This window comes from Aedes aegypti, chromosome 2 (genome assembly GCF_002204515.2).
Source record: "Aedes aegypti strain LVP_AGWG chromosome 2, AaegL5.0 Primary Assembly, whole genome shotgun sequence".
Taxonomy (NCBI): Eukaryota; Metazoa; Arthropoda; class Insecta; order Diptera; family Culicidae; genus Aedes; species Aedes aegypti.
The window spans coordinates 262,022,455-262,041,552 of NC_035108.1; the positions used below are offsets into that span (position 1 = coordinate 262,022,455).

A 19,098-nucleotide genomic window follows, 5' to 3' on the forward strand; every position below is an offset into this window, starting at 1 on the left:
TATTTTTGAACCATTTTCACATACACCCTTTTGAAAAGTTAGTCGTGACTCAACTTGAAGATTTGATATCGGAAAATGACGATTTAGATGGAACTGGAAAACTGTGCAAAGTTTCAGCTCAATAGAAAAAAATGAATTAAAAAATTTACCAAATTTTGGTGCTGTTGCTTGGAATCACTCTTTAGCAAAGCTGTTAAGCAGATCAAGGGCTATATGGCATAACTAAACCTGATTGGGAATCTATCCGCAAGGTGAAGCTAGTAAAATTTTTCGATATCCTGATGATTTAGTAGGTTGGTGCTAGTAACAAGGTAACACTTATAACCTTTTTTATCAATCTCTCGTATCTCGAGATCCTGATATGCAAAGAGGTTGATGTCTTCGACAAAAGTGTTAAAGATTCTGGTTGGTTAGAACGTTGATGTCTTCTTGATGCGAAAAGTATGTCTGCTGAATGTAGATTAAGCATGTACAATACTGGTAAGAATAAAACACGCAAAGGCCGAATATCGATCACCATTGCTTGGAAAAGCAATAGTGATCGATATTCCACCAGGTACTTAAATTCGGTGTGCAGCTTTAAGTTCAATAAAGCCGCCAAAACTTGCTGCGTTTGTGCGGGAAAAATCGATCTACCGGACAGTTACAGGTTCTACCAAACCTCGATAAAAGAACTGTAATAACACTCGATACAAGAACTGTAACAATTGAGTCCCTGAGGAAGATCCCAAACGGACCGAAACGTTGGAAAAAATAAAATAAACATTTTTTTTTTATTTTGTCAAGACTGAAAATCCAATCAATCATCAACAAGAGGATTCCTTCAAGAATTCATCCACGTTTTCTCTCAGAAATCCAAAATTCCTTAAGATGTTCGTCAAATAAATCTATTTTTTCTAAGATTTTTCCAGCATTTCATCCAAGTATTACTCCTTTACTGAACATTATTTAAAAAATTTCTCAAAAAATCCCATGCAATTTTTAACAGTTTATTATACTTTTCACAACAGTTTATGCTAAAGCAATTTTTCTAATAATTCCAAAATTACAGAGCTTCTCCAGTGTTTAACGAGAAATTTCTTTAGAACACCTGCGGAATACTATCTCGAGATTCGATTGTTTTATTTTTTCGATTATCTTAGAAAATTATCTAAGAAATTTTCTTAAACTTCCTCAGGAGCTCAGGAATTATTTCAGAGATTCTTGTGCATTGAAGATGACTTGAAAACTTACCCAAGTTTTATAAGAGCTCTCTTTATGATTTTTTGAAATACCTCATGGGATTATTTTTCAGGAAAAAAATCCTTTGCTTTTCCCAGGAAACATTTCTGGGAGAATTCCTCATAAAAAACTTTCAAGACATACCTGAGAAAATCTCAAAGAATTATTGGAGGAATTGCTGTAGAAATCTAAGAAGGACCTCTGGAGCAGAGGTGTCTTTAGAGATATCCTTAGTAGAAATTTTATATAATCCTGAAAGAAATCCGTATAAATTGATATAGATTGAATTTGAGAAGATGTCTAGATCGGGAAATATGGAGGATGCCCGAGGAAATCGATGTATGAATCACTGGATAAAATATTTGGAGGAGTTAGGATTTTCTTGAAACATATCTTAAAGAATTTGTGGAGGAATTCAGAAGATTTCTGAAAACAAAAATAATTAGAACAATTCTATTTCTGTGGTTTTCTTTGGAAAAATTCTGTTTGAATTCTTAAGGTATCCGCAACAAACTTCTAGGAGAAATTCCCTAGGAAAATTTGAGGAAAAACTGCTTGGGAAATAATGACTCAATTGACTCCAATGGTATTTCTTGCATAATATGTCAACATTCGAGAAAATACCTGAATAAGTTTCTGATTAAATTCCTAGATAATATCATGAAAAAAACACATTCAATAATACTTGTAGTAATGCCACGACTAATTCTCAAATAAAAGTATTAGACCTTAGAGAAATGTTTGTTCTGATGCTATGAAGAATCAAACTCTTATCTTCTGGCTCCTATTAGGTTTCGTTTTGTTTTTTTGGTTCCTGTTTGTGTTTTTCGGCCTCTTTTTTTGTTTTTTTGAGGACTTTTCTGGCAAGAGGTCTTCAATTCCCTATTTCACTACTGTGAGGACGTAGAGTCTTGTGGTAATGACTGGCATGAAATTGGTTAGAAGCAAAGGGGTGTCAATGACAAAAAACTAGTTTTCAGAAAATCTACTCTGAAGTTTTTTCAGCATTTTTTATTATATAAAATAGTATGGGGCTCAAAAAACAAGCTTTTGCTTCTAAAAATTATGTTTTTTTTTGTTTTTGATGAGCGAAAAAATCACCTGTAAATATTGTTAGAACGCTTGGAAACAGTATAGGGGGAGATCCCCCAGTACCGGACAGCACCCAATACCGGACAAAGTCGAAGCATTGAGAAATCATGGTCCAATCAAGATGGTGTATTAGTAGTAAAGGAAGCTATTATGGGGACTAATGTTTGCGTAGAATAACACATCCTTGAAATATGCATGTCTTTTTAAAAAAGTACAAAAGATTGAAAATTTCAAAAAAAATGACGTATTGCCTTAATTTTGAGCCTATTTAGTAATTATTATGAATATGAAAAAATACTTTCGATCACATCGAACATAATCCCAATTTGATAGTATGAAAGAATTTTGTACCATAATTGGACTAAATATAGACAAATTTCAATTTTGTTTAAGCACCTCCTGTCCCCCAGTTTCGGACAGCCTGATTTGTTATATGATATCTTTGTAATTATTGCACGAGTGTCTCAAAATACATTCATTTTTCATGGATTCCGTCGATTATGGTATCAAACATGCAATGAAATTAAGAAAAATGAACATTCAGAACAACATCGTAAAATGTGCTATTTTTCATCATATAAGAAAGAGGTTTTTGATGGACATCTTGCAAACTAAGAAAAACTCAAATTGTTCTTGTAAATGTTGCAAATGCATTGAATTGCCAATTATATACTATTCCTAAAGTAAACACATTCAATGATGTTCAAATTTACAGAATTCGAGGCATTTCCAGATTGTGTCCGGTATTGGGTGCCACCTTTCAAGATCGATCAATTTGGTACTATAATACATCATCAAAATGCAATGTCAAAATTCATACTTATATTTTCAAATTTATTTTTGTACACTATAAAAATAATAATATTTATCATAAATGGGTAACACGAGCACATAAAACCAATATTTTTCGAATTATGAATTTAGTGGCTTAAGTGTCCGGTACTGGGGGATCTCCCCCTACACTATAAAATTCTAGAAAATTTCCTCAACTCAACTCAAAACCGACCATCCTTATCCCCTTTGCCTCAAGGTTAGATACTTTAAATGTCCAGTCCAGGGTTGATTTTTTTCCTAGCTTCACTGTGTACAAAATATTTGCCAACGTTTGCCCTACCCATAGTTTCAAACGTGTACGCGCCTCTGATTTCCAACATGAAGTTCACATTTCAGATCAATCGGTTTGCTAGAATCAGAGGTGCAAGTCTCCAAACTTGGCCATTTTGTATGAAAATCGTCCTCTGTGCACTTTATTCTTGCCAATGCTTTAGGTGTATAGCTATATCTAGTATCTTTTTGGAACTGAAATTGCATTTCTTTGAGAATCTCGAATAAAAATGATAATTGGGAATCATTAATATACAATTTTGTTAAAAACAAATGCTGTTCTCGATCCTTTTTTTTGTGACGAAACCCTAAAGTTATCACTTTATGATTTTCCAAGGTTCAAAGATACATCGAATTGGTCGTTAGATATAATTATCGTAATTTAAAAATCCTTTTATTGGGGGCAAAATATGAATAAAGCCATCAAAATTTATCATCAGGCGACTCTTGCCTGCAACTCTCGTCTAAATTATATAAGACTGCAATTTTCCTCCAAAACAAAACCACTACGCATATGCAATCGAGCTACCAAACTGCATTCAGACGACAAAGAACTATTTTTGTTCCTTTCTCCAAGCTTCAAACTATTCTGTGACTTCATTTTTTTGTGGAGCACGAGCAACATTTTCACCTTACAAGATTCCTTGGGTGCAGCACTGTCTGTGGATTTTAAATAACATTAACATTTCCCCTCAACCCTATCCTTCAGTCCAGCATGTTTGGAGCCACTTTCGGCCGGGCAGGTGTCAGACACAGATGAAAACATATCGTCTGATTGTCATTGCAGCGCAGGACTGTAGGTCAAAGAAAATCGATACAGCCAGCACGCGAAAAGCTTGTCAGAATAAAACACCCCTCCGCCCAATGTCCTATCGTCCCTATTAAACGGCATCGTCGGTTCCAAAAGCAGGCCCCTTCGTCAGAGCGTTTGAGTACAGTTATGCTAATTTCGTACTATTTTTCTATTGGGAGGAAAAATTACCTTGCACAATTTCTGAGTATCTTTCTACTAGAAAGCACCGCAAATGGGTTCCAGTGCGTTGTCGTACGTGGAGAAATGGAAGGTTGAAAATTACATAACCTCTACCATGACCAGAAGGGATCCTTAAGAACAGCCACTTGATACCTTCACACGCTTTATGATGTTTTTACGAGTTCAATAGCTCGCTGGGCACTGACTTGAGATTAAGTTTCACATTTTGAGACACTGATTTCTTGTCGATTTATTTCAGCAAACACTTTTTGAATTCGATCCAACACTCATTGCACTCGTCGTAGAAAGGCTATTTCCGAATTCACATCCACAAAATAATGACCCTTCTCCAGCCGAATCGAAGGAATTCTTATGTAACAAATATTTTCCCAATCCCCACCGATGGCGAAAAACTACTTTTCCCGTCTGCTGGAAAAAACACTTTAGCACCACTCGAAACCACGTGCAAACACCGGAAATGGGCGATCCGCGGCGTAAAACCAATGCTTCGGGTGAAAAAAGTTCAACTTTTCACTGATTTGAGCTGCCACTGCCAGCAGAGGAAAACTATGGGACTGCGTTTTCACCACCAGGTTCGATGCGGCCGCCATTTCTTAGTTCAGCGACTGAAATGATTGCCCGTTGCTCGATTTTCCCTAGGAAAACTGCATCGCGTGGTGGCCCTCTCGGCTCTCGCATTCACAGTACAAGCGAGGCGTGGAGCCGAACCTTGGTATATAATAGGGGGAAACAGGGCCGGCGTTTTCACTTAGAGGATTTAATTATCTTATCTTTCTTGGTTTTCAATTTCTGTATAATATTCTCAAATGTAAAATAAATCTTATATCTCTCTGAAAACATTCTCTAGTTATGTCCCGCGAAATTTTGTCGCCTTCAATGCCCTATCTTCCTATGTCAACCAAATTTCCGAAAATTTACCATCAATCGCTTTCCTGAACACTGTACCTCATCAAAGTGTTATGTAAGCTTTGGACGTTTTCTTTGAAGGTGTTTCAGAATCAAATTAGTGAATAAACTGCAATTACATTGTTTACATTATATTCTCAAGCAATCATGTTGATATGATGAACCTTATAGCAGAAGTGCAACATATTTCTAAGGACTGTTTACTTTACCCATACAACCAGGATATAAGTATAACGAAATCACCTTTTGCGTTATGCGATGCTTACATGTGCACATATTCCGTATAAGATGTCTTCAAAAGGCCTTGTACGTACAAAATTGGAGACGATTTACGTGCATATTTGTTGTGATGAAAAATGGTAAACAATGCGAGTGTATAGATTTTAGTGAGAACCAATCTGTATTCTGTGTGTATCTGTGTGGCAGGTACGATGATACTTTATGTCCTGAAAAGGCAAGGCAATTTCCATTACGAATCCTGGACCGACCGGGAACCGAGACACCTTCAGCATGGCTTTGCTTTGTAGCCGCGGACTTTAGCCACTCGGCTAAGGAAGCCCCTTTTTTCGAATCCCTTCTGAAATGTCAGAAAGGAACAACCCCAGTGTTAAAAAGTTGAAGCCTTGTGGCGTTTTTGTCGGCTAAGTGAACATCAAACATGATCAAAACTGTCAAGGTTCAAATTTGGACCCAATTTTGTAATTAAAATTCAAATATGATATAGCCGTTATTTGAGCGGGGGGAGTTTTTCGAAGTAGTACAAGAACCCGCTCTATCATTTAGTAAAATCAAGACTTCATCAAACATTTTAAGACCCAATTATCTAATGATAAAAATTAACTGTAGAAACAGTCTATAAATAAAATGACAAACTAATAGCGAAATACAAAATAATTACATTATTGACATCACTTTCATAACATTACATTTTAAATTCCCCTAGCCTTCTCAACTTGCCCCGTAGTACCTTACACAGTGGTATTCCGTTTCTGGTAATAAAATTAAAATTATCGGTTGCCAAAATCGGAACCCATTTTTCAAATTTTATATTTTAATTATTGGTTTTAAAAATATCATCAGACTTCATAACAAACCTGTAGAGGCAGGATAAACAAAATATAAATGTTGGAATAATAATAATAATAATAATAATAAAATGTAATATGATTATTCTAATACAGAACATTCGTTTGAATATATGCTCTAGGAAATAATAATAATGCGTAAATTTCCAAATAAATGAATAAAGTAACTTTATAAAAAATTTTAGTTATTTTAGAAATTTTCATATATTTTAATGTAAAATTTTTTTTTTCAAAGTTTTCTATTTTTTTTTGAAAAGTTGAGACCTTAAGCTTTCATTCCATAAAAAAAGATTGGAAATCGGTTGAGCTGTTCAAAAGTTATGATTTTTCTTAAACATTACAAATCTAATGCGCTGAGATCTACAGTGTGTGCCGATGAAAAATGACTGATTTTTTATTTTCAAAAAAATAGATCTCACAAACTAAAAAACATACATCGCTGAAAATTTGACAGTTTACGTAAAATTTTCTGAACTTTTAAGAAAAAATGAGAGCAGCAATAGCCCCTTTGGCCCCGAGGCCTTCTGAACACGTAAAAACGGAAACTATTGAGTTTTTTAATGTAAAAAACACAATATTTGTGAATTTTATATTTTTCCCAAAAAGTCAAAATCTTTAGCCTTCATTTTGTCCAAAAAGATTGAAAATCGGTCAAACGGTTCAAAAGTTATAATTTTGTTGGAATAAAAATTTAGCAAAATCGCGATTTTTCTGGCCACCCTATTTCGGAAATGGTGGCCCTAATCAAAAAATCCAAAAATATATTTGTTCATTGTTTATATATATATATATATATATATATATATATATATATATATATATATATATATATATATATATATATATATATATATATATATATATATATATATATATATATATATATATATATATATATATATATATATATATATATATATATATATATATATATATATATATATATATATATATATATATATATATATATATATATATATATATATATGATGAGCAAACTTCGCAAAGCCAGCATGCATCAACAAGTACCCAGATCACTCTTGCCAGTAAGTTTTTTTTTTTTTTTTTCACTAGCTCATGAACATCCCTAATTCCACTGACTTTTACCATCCATTCATTGGTTGAGGGTAGTGCGGTGTTTATTGATTAAAAAAAGGGAAGGGGAGATGACGCAATCGCGACTTCACTACTAGTATAGATAGAGCACCGCAGAAAGATTTCAGTTAACTTTTTCGGCGGACGTGTTTCAAGTCACATCAGCAGCAGTAACCAGTTAAAGAAGCAGCTCCGACAGTAAGACGAATAGTTTTCGCTTGTTGGCATCGATGAATGTTTTGGGTGTTACAAAACTGAATCACTTTTTTTAATGAACATTGAAAACCAGCTTAGCTTATAACCCTTAGCTTAAAATTTAAAAAAAAATCGGTAGATTAAGAATCATTCCTTTATTTAATGTTTCTAACAAAGTAAAGAATCTCATATGATCGACTGCAGTGAAATGGGCAAAAATAAACAGCTTAAATCAATTGCTGAACACAAAAATTGTATTATTTTTTTAAAACAGATAACCCTCTGAGCTTGAGATTTGTTATAAACCTTCCTTATGAAATCAATGAAAATTTTTAGGATCCCGCTATGAAACCCCTGGCAGTCTTCGAGTCCTCGAAAGAGATCCACAGGAACTTGCTATAACTAAAACATCTCACTAGGAATCCATAGTGTCCTACTAGGAATGCCCAGTACGCCCTCGAAATCTTAGGAGTTAACTAGGAATCACCAAATTCTTAAGATCCCACAAGGAATCTCCAGATATTCTCAAGAAACCGCTGAAATTTATCAGAAGTCCACTATAATAACTTAGGATTCCGGTAGGTGTCAAGGTGCAGTTACAGCGAGGGATCTCCAGGATCTCTCAAGGAATATTCTAATTATTTCATGAGGCCAATTATCCTTGATTGAAAATGACTTCAGAATAAGCATAAACTGATTCTCATTCGATTTTTGTCACCTTTGATGAAATGCAAAAATATGTTTTGATCAATTACGCTCTTTTATCATATTTGTTCATTGTTTAAGATCCGGGGCCACAGTGACAGTTCGTGACAGCTGAAACATGGTTCACCTTGACGTGCATTAATTTCGTATCGGTTCCTCCCTCCCAGGTTGTTACTAACTAAAATCATTACAATTATAAAACCCAATTATATGCAAATACATACAAATGCCGGAAATCGAAATGCAGGAGTTTATTTTCTTGCTGGAGTCGATGGTGACGAGCTTAAGAAAAAATGAAGATTCTATAACTTTTAGTATCGGAGTAAATGTACATGCTAGAACTTGCTGATTCATGTGAGGAGGGATCTTAATAAATTAAAATAGTACCACTGAAATGATAAATAAATAAATTTATTGAACAATATGAATTTGTTCCACCCGATGCATGATGAACATCTACATATGTAACAAATAAATAACGAAGACGAAAAAATGACTTTTTGTTCAAAACTTTCAAACGGCAGATCGATCAAAACGTAAGAAACTGGAAGCATGGAAAATTATTCAGTCGCATATTGATTGATGCTTAAATCTTTATAAAATGATTATCTCAATGATGCCTATTCAAGCATTAGTTATAGTACCCTAATACGCATAACCAATACTCAAAAGTAAAAATATTCAAACTTCAACTGGCAGAAAAGTGACAAGACACGCATAGTGTAGATGTTGACCTTTCAAATGCATATACATTTTTTGAAACTTTTTGAAATATTTTAGTATGAAACAGATGAATTTTCAACGATAAAATACTTATAACTCAAAGAAAAATTTAAGATAGTATCTTGGTATGTTCAGCAACGTTTCGTACCTATTTTGAAAATATGTGCATAGTCCTAGAATATTGTAAGCCATGAAAATCGTTTTAAAAATAGTTCAGTGATCATTTGTAATTTTGAAATGGTTACATGAAAATCGCTATAAATCCTTCATTTTAATAGATAGAAGTAAAGTGTCTTTGGCAGTGTCAGAGACATCATATATTATAAAGCACGTACAAGACGTTATAATTCCAAGCGAAAAATTCGGAGCTTAGTCCAAAAAATATTAACAAAATGTCGAGTATATGGCTTTTGAAGCGCCCGGCAATCCTATTTGCACACCAAAAATTTTTCATTTGTTATATTCCAATTTTATGGCGTATCAAATATTAACTTTTCCCTCAACATGAGACCAAGGTTAGCATTTCAATTGTGAAACTACTTGTATTTCTAAAACTACCTACTAACGAAATTTGACAAGAATCGGGTAATAAGCTTTGAAGACAGTATGTTGAGGTACATCTTTCCCTACATGGTGGAAATTATGAGTTTGTTTGAAATGATACTAATAAATATATAAACAATTTTTGTACCTGTCATAAAAACTCGAAAATACCTACTATACACATTTGAAAACATCCACTAGAACCATCCCTGCACGTCCAAACCCGATGGCCGAGTCAAGAGTCATCCGGAGAGCAAGCGAGAGTGCAATGAGCGGACAGGGCGGACGAGACCGGTCCCAATTCGCTCGGGAAAACCGCTCAACAGCTCGTGGGAAAACTGCGCTCTCGACACATGCGGCAAACAATACACTCTCAGCCATGTGACTTGTCGGCATTGTTTTCAAACAAAATGCAACCAAAACAAACTTAGTCATGACCTTTGGTAATGTTTGTTTGTAAACAAGTGATCCCATGTATTGTAAGGGGTTTGTTTCGATCATGGAGCAACATTGTGATACACGTCCATTGAAACGCTTACATAACTTGGAAGCTTAGAGGCATTCAAAACTCGTCCACTGCGATGCAAATTCTGGAAACTGATGAAATAACGCTCTAATACGACCACCCATAAGCATGAGTTTTTCGATTTGGTCGGAACTTGTGGCAGCTGATTGTGACATTTTGGTCGGGCAAATAATGCGCAGACGCCTGACGACGACGACTAACTTTCCTGTTTGTTTGTTTTGTATATGTAAGCAAACTGCCTCTCAGTTTTCGGCTATTGCTTCGGCTTGGAATTTTCTTGGCTCAGCATGCCAATTGCGCGTTGGCTTGAAGTACATAAGCAAAGCATGTAATCGGGGAAAAATGCCCAGCAGTTTTCCCGTATCTAGGATGAATGAGGAATGTTGAAATCTTTTTGAATGAACGGTTGATTTCAACAAGTGTTCCAGTTTTTTGAATAATTTAATCAGGCCTGCCCAACGTACGACCGAGATACTTGTTTATTTTGTTCACAATTTAAAAAAAAAATACATCATATTTTTCAAATTCAGAATGAGTCAATTTAGAATTATTATGAAAAAACGCTAATGTATAGCAGCTTGTTTATAAGTATGTTTTTAGTTTCATCAATCGTGAGAACTGGTGTACACATTACTTATTTTTATTACTTTGTTCACTATTTGATTGATAAAACTGAAATTCTATTTAGCTTGCACAAAAGTTAATTTAACAACAATAACAATCTCACTGAATCATGACTGGCTTTAAATTCAGCATGAATTTCAAACAATGCAATTTACACACAAACAGGTTCAACGCAAAATGTTCAAAAGGGTTCTTATTAAATCGTGGACATGATTATCTTTGAAATTTTTGGCAGTATTCTCATACAATTGCAATATTCCACAGAATCCTATTCAGGGTTGAAAAACTTACGTGATCCTAGTTGGGTTTCTTACACAATTCTTATATTATAATTATAAAACTCTGGAGGGCATTGCCAAAGATATAGGATGAGGATTTTTTAAATGAAGGTTTTACAAATGATGAGCAGCATTCTCACAAAAGCTTAGACAGAATTTTCAAATAACACCGTGTGGAATGTAGACGGAGAATGCAGATTCCTGACTTAATTCTAAGTATGGTTTAAACTAAACCGTAGGCATTACTCTCACACTGCTCAAATAAGTATTTTTATGAATATTCTTATGAATTTCTACGCAAGATTAACACAAAATCTATGAATGGATTTTACGTAACCCTCCATATAAACAATCTTCATGTAAATTTTATCAAGAAAAACTATCACAAGAGGACTTTCGGGCTAGTGTGCCACAGGGCCAAGTGTGTCAGCCCTGGTTTTTATTAAAACTACACAATATTTTCTCTTAGAGCTTAACAATATGTTCCTTCACAGTTCACATTACAATGATCAAAATATGATGTGAATTGCAACATTTTTGACGTATTTACATCAACTTTTGTAGAAAGAACTTACATTTCAGTGGATTTTTATAAGATTTCGTTTTTTTCTCAATAGCATGGTAAAAGGTATTTTTTTTACTTTATTAAACTGGTTTTTCGCCCCAGGCCATCACTATGGTAAAAGGTAAATTATTAACAGATTTTTGTAATGTATTGTAGATTGTGGAACTATTCAAATGTGTAAGTTATTGTGACATTTGAACGAAAAAAGTATTTAGTTTTACATACGAAATCCAGCTTGGTCGAAGTCTAAAATCATTGGGCAAGTGTGCTACCTATTTTGTAAGATTTGACCGTTTTTTAGTGCTGGCTGATCTAGTTTAATATTATACATATCAACCGTAATAAAAGGGTAATAGGGTAAAAGCACCGGTTTTGGCAAGCCTAAGAGAAACTGCCAATACAAATTATATGGAAAGCCGTATTTATACTAGAAACATGTGAAATGCAAGTTTTCAATCTATATTATACATGTAAAATATCGAAACTAAGCTAAAACCATTTTTTCGCTTTGAAAACCTCGTTGGTCAATCTAGGCCATCAGAACCAGTTTCGGCCAGTGATTTAACTTCGGTTCCTGAATTCGCCAATCACATTGATTTCTTATGAGATTGGCCAAATTAGGAGTATACTGGCCAAATTAGGTGTGTGGAAGTTAAAATAATAAGGAAAATAATTGTTTTTCCTATGTTTTGAATCAATTTGGACGAGTAAATGAATGTACACTGATAGGCAAAATAAAGTGCCCACCTTACCAGTTTTCGAATTTCTCTCATTGATTTGGTTCAAATTGAAGTTAACACACTTAAATCTGTTTTGATATTTTATTTTTGATATTCTTTTAAAGTTGTACTTACGAAAATTTGATAAAAAAAGAGTTTTACTTAAAGAAAAAGAAAATCAATTTGTATTGAAAAAAAAATAGTGATAAAAAAAGTGCCCACTTCCTTCTTGATCCCAGAAAAGATGATTTAAGAAAAATAAAAAGCAATTTAATAGTTAATGTGTCCTCCTTTGGCCTTAACGACTTGCTTTTCACCAGGTTTTGTAGGTGTTGTGGTTCTAGTTCTTCCCAGGCGCGCGCCAAGGCCTCAAATAATTATTTTTGTTGGTAACACCAGTTTTGTCAACCCTGGCATCGAGAATCGCCCACAAATTCTCGATGGGGTTGAGGTCTGGGCTTTGTAGAGGCCATTCCAGCGGTTCAATCCGACAAGACCGGAAGAAAGACTTGGTCTTCGGGTCGTTGTTCTAGAGAAATATGAATTTCTCTTCAAGGCCCGTCTGGATCAGTGAAACCTCCAGATTCTCCCGCAAAATGTTGATGTAGGAATCTGCCGTTTTCACGAGGCTTCCTACTCCACTCCATGAAAACACCCCCAGACCATCACATTTCATCACATCACACCTCCATGCGTCACCGTTCCTTGGATGTAGCGCTCCTGAAGCTCGAGCTGTTTAACCGAAAGCGGCGGGCTCGTGTGTGTAGCTCTATCATGTGAATGTGATCTACTTAACACAAAAGGTTTCATGCTGATTGGCTATTTAAAACGGTACATAATCCACTATGGCTACTATTGGCGTATGGCCAAAACCGGTGCTTCTACCCTACATATGTATATCGTATTGAATGAAGACAAAAATAACCATTTTAGTTATCCGAATTGACTAGTAGAGGCAGGCCATCATTAAATGAACAAGTGTCATAAAATTAGTGGACAGTTCAGAATCAAATTGTTCAGTAGAGCATATTTTTTAAATTTGTGAAAATAATATATACGATTACGAACAGTACTTCAAAGCCCTTCCTCTATGAAACAACCAATAATGGCTGGTTTGCTAACTTTTATATAATCAATTTTAATTCGTATTTGTAGAACTTTTACTTCTTTTTCATGACTCAATGTACCAGAAAAGGCATCATTTGATAGGGATTAGTGTTTGGTTCATCAATTATGTCACTCAGTGGCGTAGCTAGAGTTTAAGGGGCCCAGTGCGGAGGAAAATTTGGGGGCCCCTCAAATAGAGGTTTGGAAAATATGCCTTTTATTGACCGTCCATTAATTATGTAAGACAATTGTGGTGGTTTATAAAACCCCCTCTCCGCCATCCCCCATGATCAGATTTTTTGTATGGAAATCAAAAATAATTTATATGACACGTAAGAAATCTCAAAACAGCATTATGCTTACAGTTATCCCCAGTTAACCTCTCTGAAGAAAAAAATAATCTTGGAACAATTCACGAAATAATCACTGGACCCATTCCTAAAATTTTAGTATTTTGAAATACAGTGAAACCTCCATGAGCCGATATCAACTCATGAAACCATACTAAAAACAAAATTCCATGGTTACTACCATCGTCCTTCCAAACAACTTTCCAAAGCATTTCAGTTCCATGAGTCGATATTCCCTTGATATATCGACTCATGGAGGTTTGACTGTATACTAAAAAAGTATTTGTTGTGGTTCTTTATGCAGATCCAGGATGAAATTAAGATAAAATATTTGATATTATTATTTATGTTATTTCATGACGAATTCTCTGCGAAACTAATAGAGGTATCCTTATAGCAAAAATTGGAATATAACTTCGAAAAATGAAGAATCTTTGCATTTTGTAAAGTAATATTCCAATTCTGAAGTAAAAAATTTTTCCCTGGTACTCTGTTGAAATTCCTTATATTCTCGAATTTTTTTTAACTCCTTGTAAAAGAAATGGCAAAAAAGAAGAACGAATCTAAAAGAATTCTTGGCTAAGGGTACGCCGAGAAATCCCTTCAGTGGTTTTCTGGGGAAAATGCACGAAAGTCTCCTCAGTCTGCTCCTAATTCTTGGATGAAACCTTGATAAATGCCAAGAATGATTCCTGTAGGAATTCTTGGAGCATACTTGAAAAAATCAGGGTAGAAATTTTCGAAATTTCTTTGAAAACCCCTTAAAGAGTTGACGTTTATATAGGAATGCCAGATAGATTAAGTATTACTACTTATATTATAGTAGTTGTACGTCCGGAGCCATCCCTTCAGAAATTACTAGAAAATTTTTGTTAGCTTGCATAGAATATATATATTGAGTGCTTTGTGAAGCCCAAGCAGGACAGTTCGGTTTTGCGTCGTCCGATTGATTTTGCATGACGGATTCGCGCGTATTTTCGTTGCCGGAGAATTTTTTCCCCTGTTTTGCAGTAGTGTGTGATCCTTTGACTGCGACGCTTGCTCCTGCGGGGGCGGGTGATGCGGTCAGGATCGAACGTGTTACGCGTGGAGTACGGTGAAAAAGTGTATAGTATTTTACGGAAACCCCAGTGCGGCGACGGAGAAAAACTGCTTCACATCCTGGTAAAATCGTTCTTTATTATTGTTTACTTTACTCACTTATTACCAATTCAAACTAAATACGTGCCAGGGTCGAAAATATAATTTTCGATTCGGGAAGTGTAAAAACATTGCATATATCCATTTGATATCTGGATGTTTTTATGCGGGGCTTACTGTAAATGAAAATGACCTCAGAATGTGTGTGTATTTACTGCCATTCTTGAAATGGGTCGTTGGAATTTCAGTAGAGCTATCACCTTTCATCTCCTGGGCTAAAATTGTCTGCAGATATAATGATATCGAAGGGTATTATTAAATACATGCATACAATTTTCTTCCATAAAAGCACTGCCGGCCAGTGGGAGGTGGATTGTATCACACACACACACACACACACACACACACACACACACACACACACACACACACACACACACACACGGGTAAGCCCCCCGGTGATCCAGGCTCGTTTCGGCCGATATGTTTGCTCGACACACTCGGAAAGCTGTTGGAGAGGATCATCCTCAATAGACTGATGGCGTTCACTGAGGGAGAGCGTGGACTGTCGGAGTGGCAGTTTGGATTCCGGAAAGGAAGGTCAACGGTAGATGCCATCAAAACAGTGATTGACACTGCCGACAAAGCAAGGACAAAAAAACGAAGAGGTAACCGTTACTGTGCTGTCGTGACGATAGATGTGAGAAACGCCTTTAACAGTGCAAGCTGGGAAGCCATTGCTGTGGCGTTACATAAAATGAAGGTTCCGGATTATCTGTGCAAGATACTAGGAAGCTACTTCGAAAACCGGGTCTTGAGCTACAGCACTAGCGAAGGACAGAAGTCGAGGTCGGTAAATGCGGGAGTTCCACAGGGCTCTATCCTGGGTCCAACGTTGTGGAATGCTATGTACGACGGAGTGCTGACGCTTAGGCTGCCAACAGGCGTCAAAATCGTTGGATTTGCAGACGACATCACGCTTGTGGTCATTGGTGACTCACTGGAAAGGGTGGAGGTTCTCGCTACAGAAGCAGTGGACGCAGTCGAAAACTGGATGTACGAGAAGAAACTGGTGATAGCCCACCAAAAAACGGAGCTGTTGCTTATCAGCAATCGAAAAGTGGTGCAGAAGGCTGAGATTACAGTGGGAGAACACACCATAGCCTCAAAGCGGGAGCTAAAACACCTCGGCGTAATGATCGACGATCGGCTGAACTTCAACTGCCATGTCGATTACGCGTGCGAGAAAGCAGCAAGGGCAGTCACGGCGCTGTCCAGGATCATGCCGAATAACTCGGCGATTTGCAGCAGTAAGCGGAGGCTATTGTCTAGCGTGGCTACGTCGATCCTGAGGTACGCTAGCCCGGCGTGGGGAACCGCAATGAAGACGAAGAGGAACCGAGTCAAGCTTAGCAGCACGTATAGGCTGATGGCCATGCGGGTAGCGAGTGCCTACCGAACCATATCTTCGGAGGCAGTATGCGTGATTGCCGGAATGGTCCCTATCAGCTACGTTTTGGAAGAGGATAAGGAGTGCTACGAAGCTAGTAGTACTAGAGGAGCCCGGAAGATTGCCCGAGCCGACACGATGGTGAAATGGCAACGCGAGTGGGATACCGCTGAGAAGGGAAGGTGGACTTATCGCCTTATTCCAAATCTGGCGAAATGGGTGAGCAGATCCCATGGAGAAGTCAACTTCCACTTGACGCAGTTCTTGTCAGGTCACGGCTGCTTCAAGAAATATCTGCACAGGTTCGGCCACGCAGAGTCGCCGCTCTGCGCTGAGTGCCCAGTCGTAGAGGAGTCGCCGGAACACGTCATTTTCGAGTGTCCACGTTTTGCTGCGGAACGTAGCGAGATGACAGCGGTCTGCGGTGCTGACGTAACCGTAGACAACGTAGTGGATAGAATGTGTAGCGATGAGGTGATGTGGAACGCGGTGAACATGGCGGTGACGAAAATAATGTCATTGCTTCAGCGGAAGTGGAGGGAGGAACAAGCCGGTGAACCGGAAGTCAGTCTCCAACCGGAATCGCCGAACCGACCTCGGCACCCAACCGGTAGGTAAGCTTGATCCACCGTCGGGGACAAGACCGAGTAGATCGTGGAAAAGCCCCGGAAATTGTAGGCTTCGTGGCCGTGCGGTTAGCGGCGTCAGTCGTTTAGGCATATTGTGCCATGAAGTGTGGGTTCGATTCCCACTCCAGTCGGTGGAAACTTTTCGTCAAACGAAAAATTCATCATTGGGCTACTGGGTGTTTCGTGTTGTCCGTTGCCTAATGTTTGTGATTGTTCAGTCTGTGCAGCCTTGAGCTGAAGACGGTGTAAATTGTCTTGCCAAATTGGTCGTCAGGGCACCTGTGAACCGGAAGTCATCCACCAACCGGAATCGCAGGATCGACCTTGGCACCTATCCGGGCAGCATCGGTACCGGAAGAACTTCCACCTCCGGGGAAGTCTTCGTCGGGGTAGGGTAGATTCACCGCCGGGGACTATCCGAATAGTGCGCGAGAACCTGGAGTGCTAAATGGCATGCGTCCAGCACCGAGAGAACTTCCTTCGTCAGGGAGTTTCTGGCACCCATGGTATCGTGAGCCGAATGGCTGAATATGGCATGAATATGGCATGTTTAGATCACAAACTAGGAATACTAACAAATTATTAATGGGAGCCGAAGGGCTCAGCATGGCATGGATTAGGAACTAACAAATTAATGATGGAGCCGAAGGGCTTAATGAAGGGTGCGCGTAGCATGTGTCGCCTCTTCTTCGAAGTAATACCGCAAGGTGGTGCCGGAGAAGAATTTTTTACGGTGACGGTGTACCTAGGAGACTGTTTTTTAGTGGGTAGGCGCCCCATTGCGAATCCCACACAGTGCCAAACCATACACTGTGGCATGAGCATGAACAAATACAGGCCAGTCTTGAGAAGATTTTTTTAACTCCTAGAGATGCATGAAAAAAAAAAAAAAAAAAAAAACACACACACACACACAGGGTTGCAAAATGGTGAGTCGACAACCAGGAAGGAGCGTCCAACATAGCTCTGGTCCTCACAAGCCCCTACCTCACGCTTCCACGGGTCTAACGATGACAAAGACCGCCAGCAAAGGGTTGCGTACTTAGCTGGTAGTGCAACCTGGGCACTGTTGTCCTTCTGACATCAGCTAGAGTGAGGAGGTGCCAGGTGGGAGCTTGGGATTTTTACCCTTCCCAAGCGAAACTTGTACATACAGCCGTATGGAATACCACCTTTAGTACTTCCTTCGGGAGGTAGCCGAGCGTCTGGTCCATCTGACCAGGGGCTCAAGCACGGTCTACCTAGGATGTGGGGGGGTTCATCAGTGGGCTCTGGTGAATCTCTACAAAAAACCACATATCTGCAAGTAACCCTGAACAAGCGACCTGGTACCGCTTTCAAAGTGCCTTAGCCCAACCATTGGAGTGCCAACCGGCACATTAGGATCGATGCCAGTAAGATCCTAATTACGGCATACTGGCTGCAAGGACAAGGACAAGGTCAAGGACTGTATCAACACGACGCTATAGAGCTGACAATCGCTCTATTCCACTTCCTTAGTAAGAATGGGTGACACTATTCTGAAACGGCAGGTGGGCTAATGGAACGGTTGTCCCCGTCCCGTTAAAACCGTGGCAGGCCTCCTAGTACGTTCAAAGCTCGCCACCTTAGCTGGTGGAAGTAGGCTCAGATGGATATTCCTGACTAGCGTCGATCTGGCTCTGAACCCGGTACCCCATGAAGGACCGTGTCAGCCCTCGCGTGGACCTCACTGCAAGCAAAGATACCCACGGGATCACAAGGACGACTACTTACGACGGGTGGAGATAGCGGCTTGGAGGGGGGACCCTTAAGCATGGAAGTGAATAACATCAACGTAGGTGAAGCAGCGAATCCGTTCGCAAAAAGTGGCTTGCCGAGGTCGCCACCGAAGCAAGGCCAACAGCAGGAACAGGAGCGGCGGGATAAGTCGCAAAGTGAGCAGGAGCAGCGTGAGAGACAGCAGCAACATCAGCTGCAAAGTGCGTGGAAGTTACCCCCGAGCCAATCGAAGGTGGAAGCGGCGAAAACCGTCGTAGATGAGCTTCGGGAATTCGTCGATAAGAGG

General features: G+C 38.2%; 1 protein-coding gene across 10 annotated transcripts in view; it reads right to left on the bottom strand.

Annotated features, from left to right (window-relative positions):
* LOC5570922 (sodium/hydrogen exchanger 3) overlaps positions 1-19,098 on the bottom strand; it is a 306,524-nt gene that overhangs the window by 259,776 nt on the left and 27,650 nt on the right. For 5 of the 10 annotated variants that reach the window (XM_021844926.1, XM_021844928.1, XM_021844924.1 and 2 more), the window contains exon 1: positions 4,400-5,018. The exons of 2 other annotated variants lie outside the window; for them this stretch is intronic. The gene's annotated coding sequence lies outside the window, so the exon portion shown is untranslated. Of the gene's footprint in view, positions 1-4,399; positions 5,021-19,098 lie in introns of those variants that run through there. 3 more of the 10 variants (XM_021844919.1, XM_021844912.1, XM_021844913.1) reach the window with 2 other exon arrangements.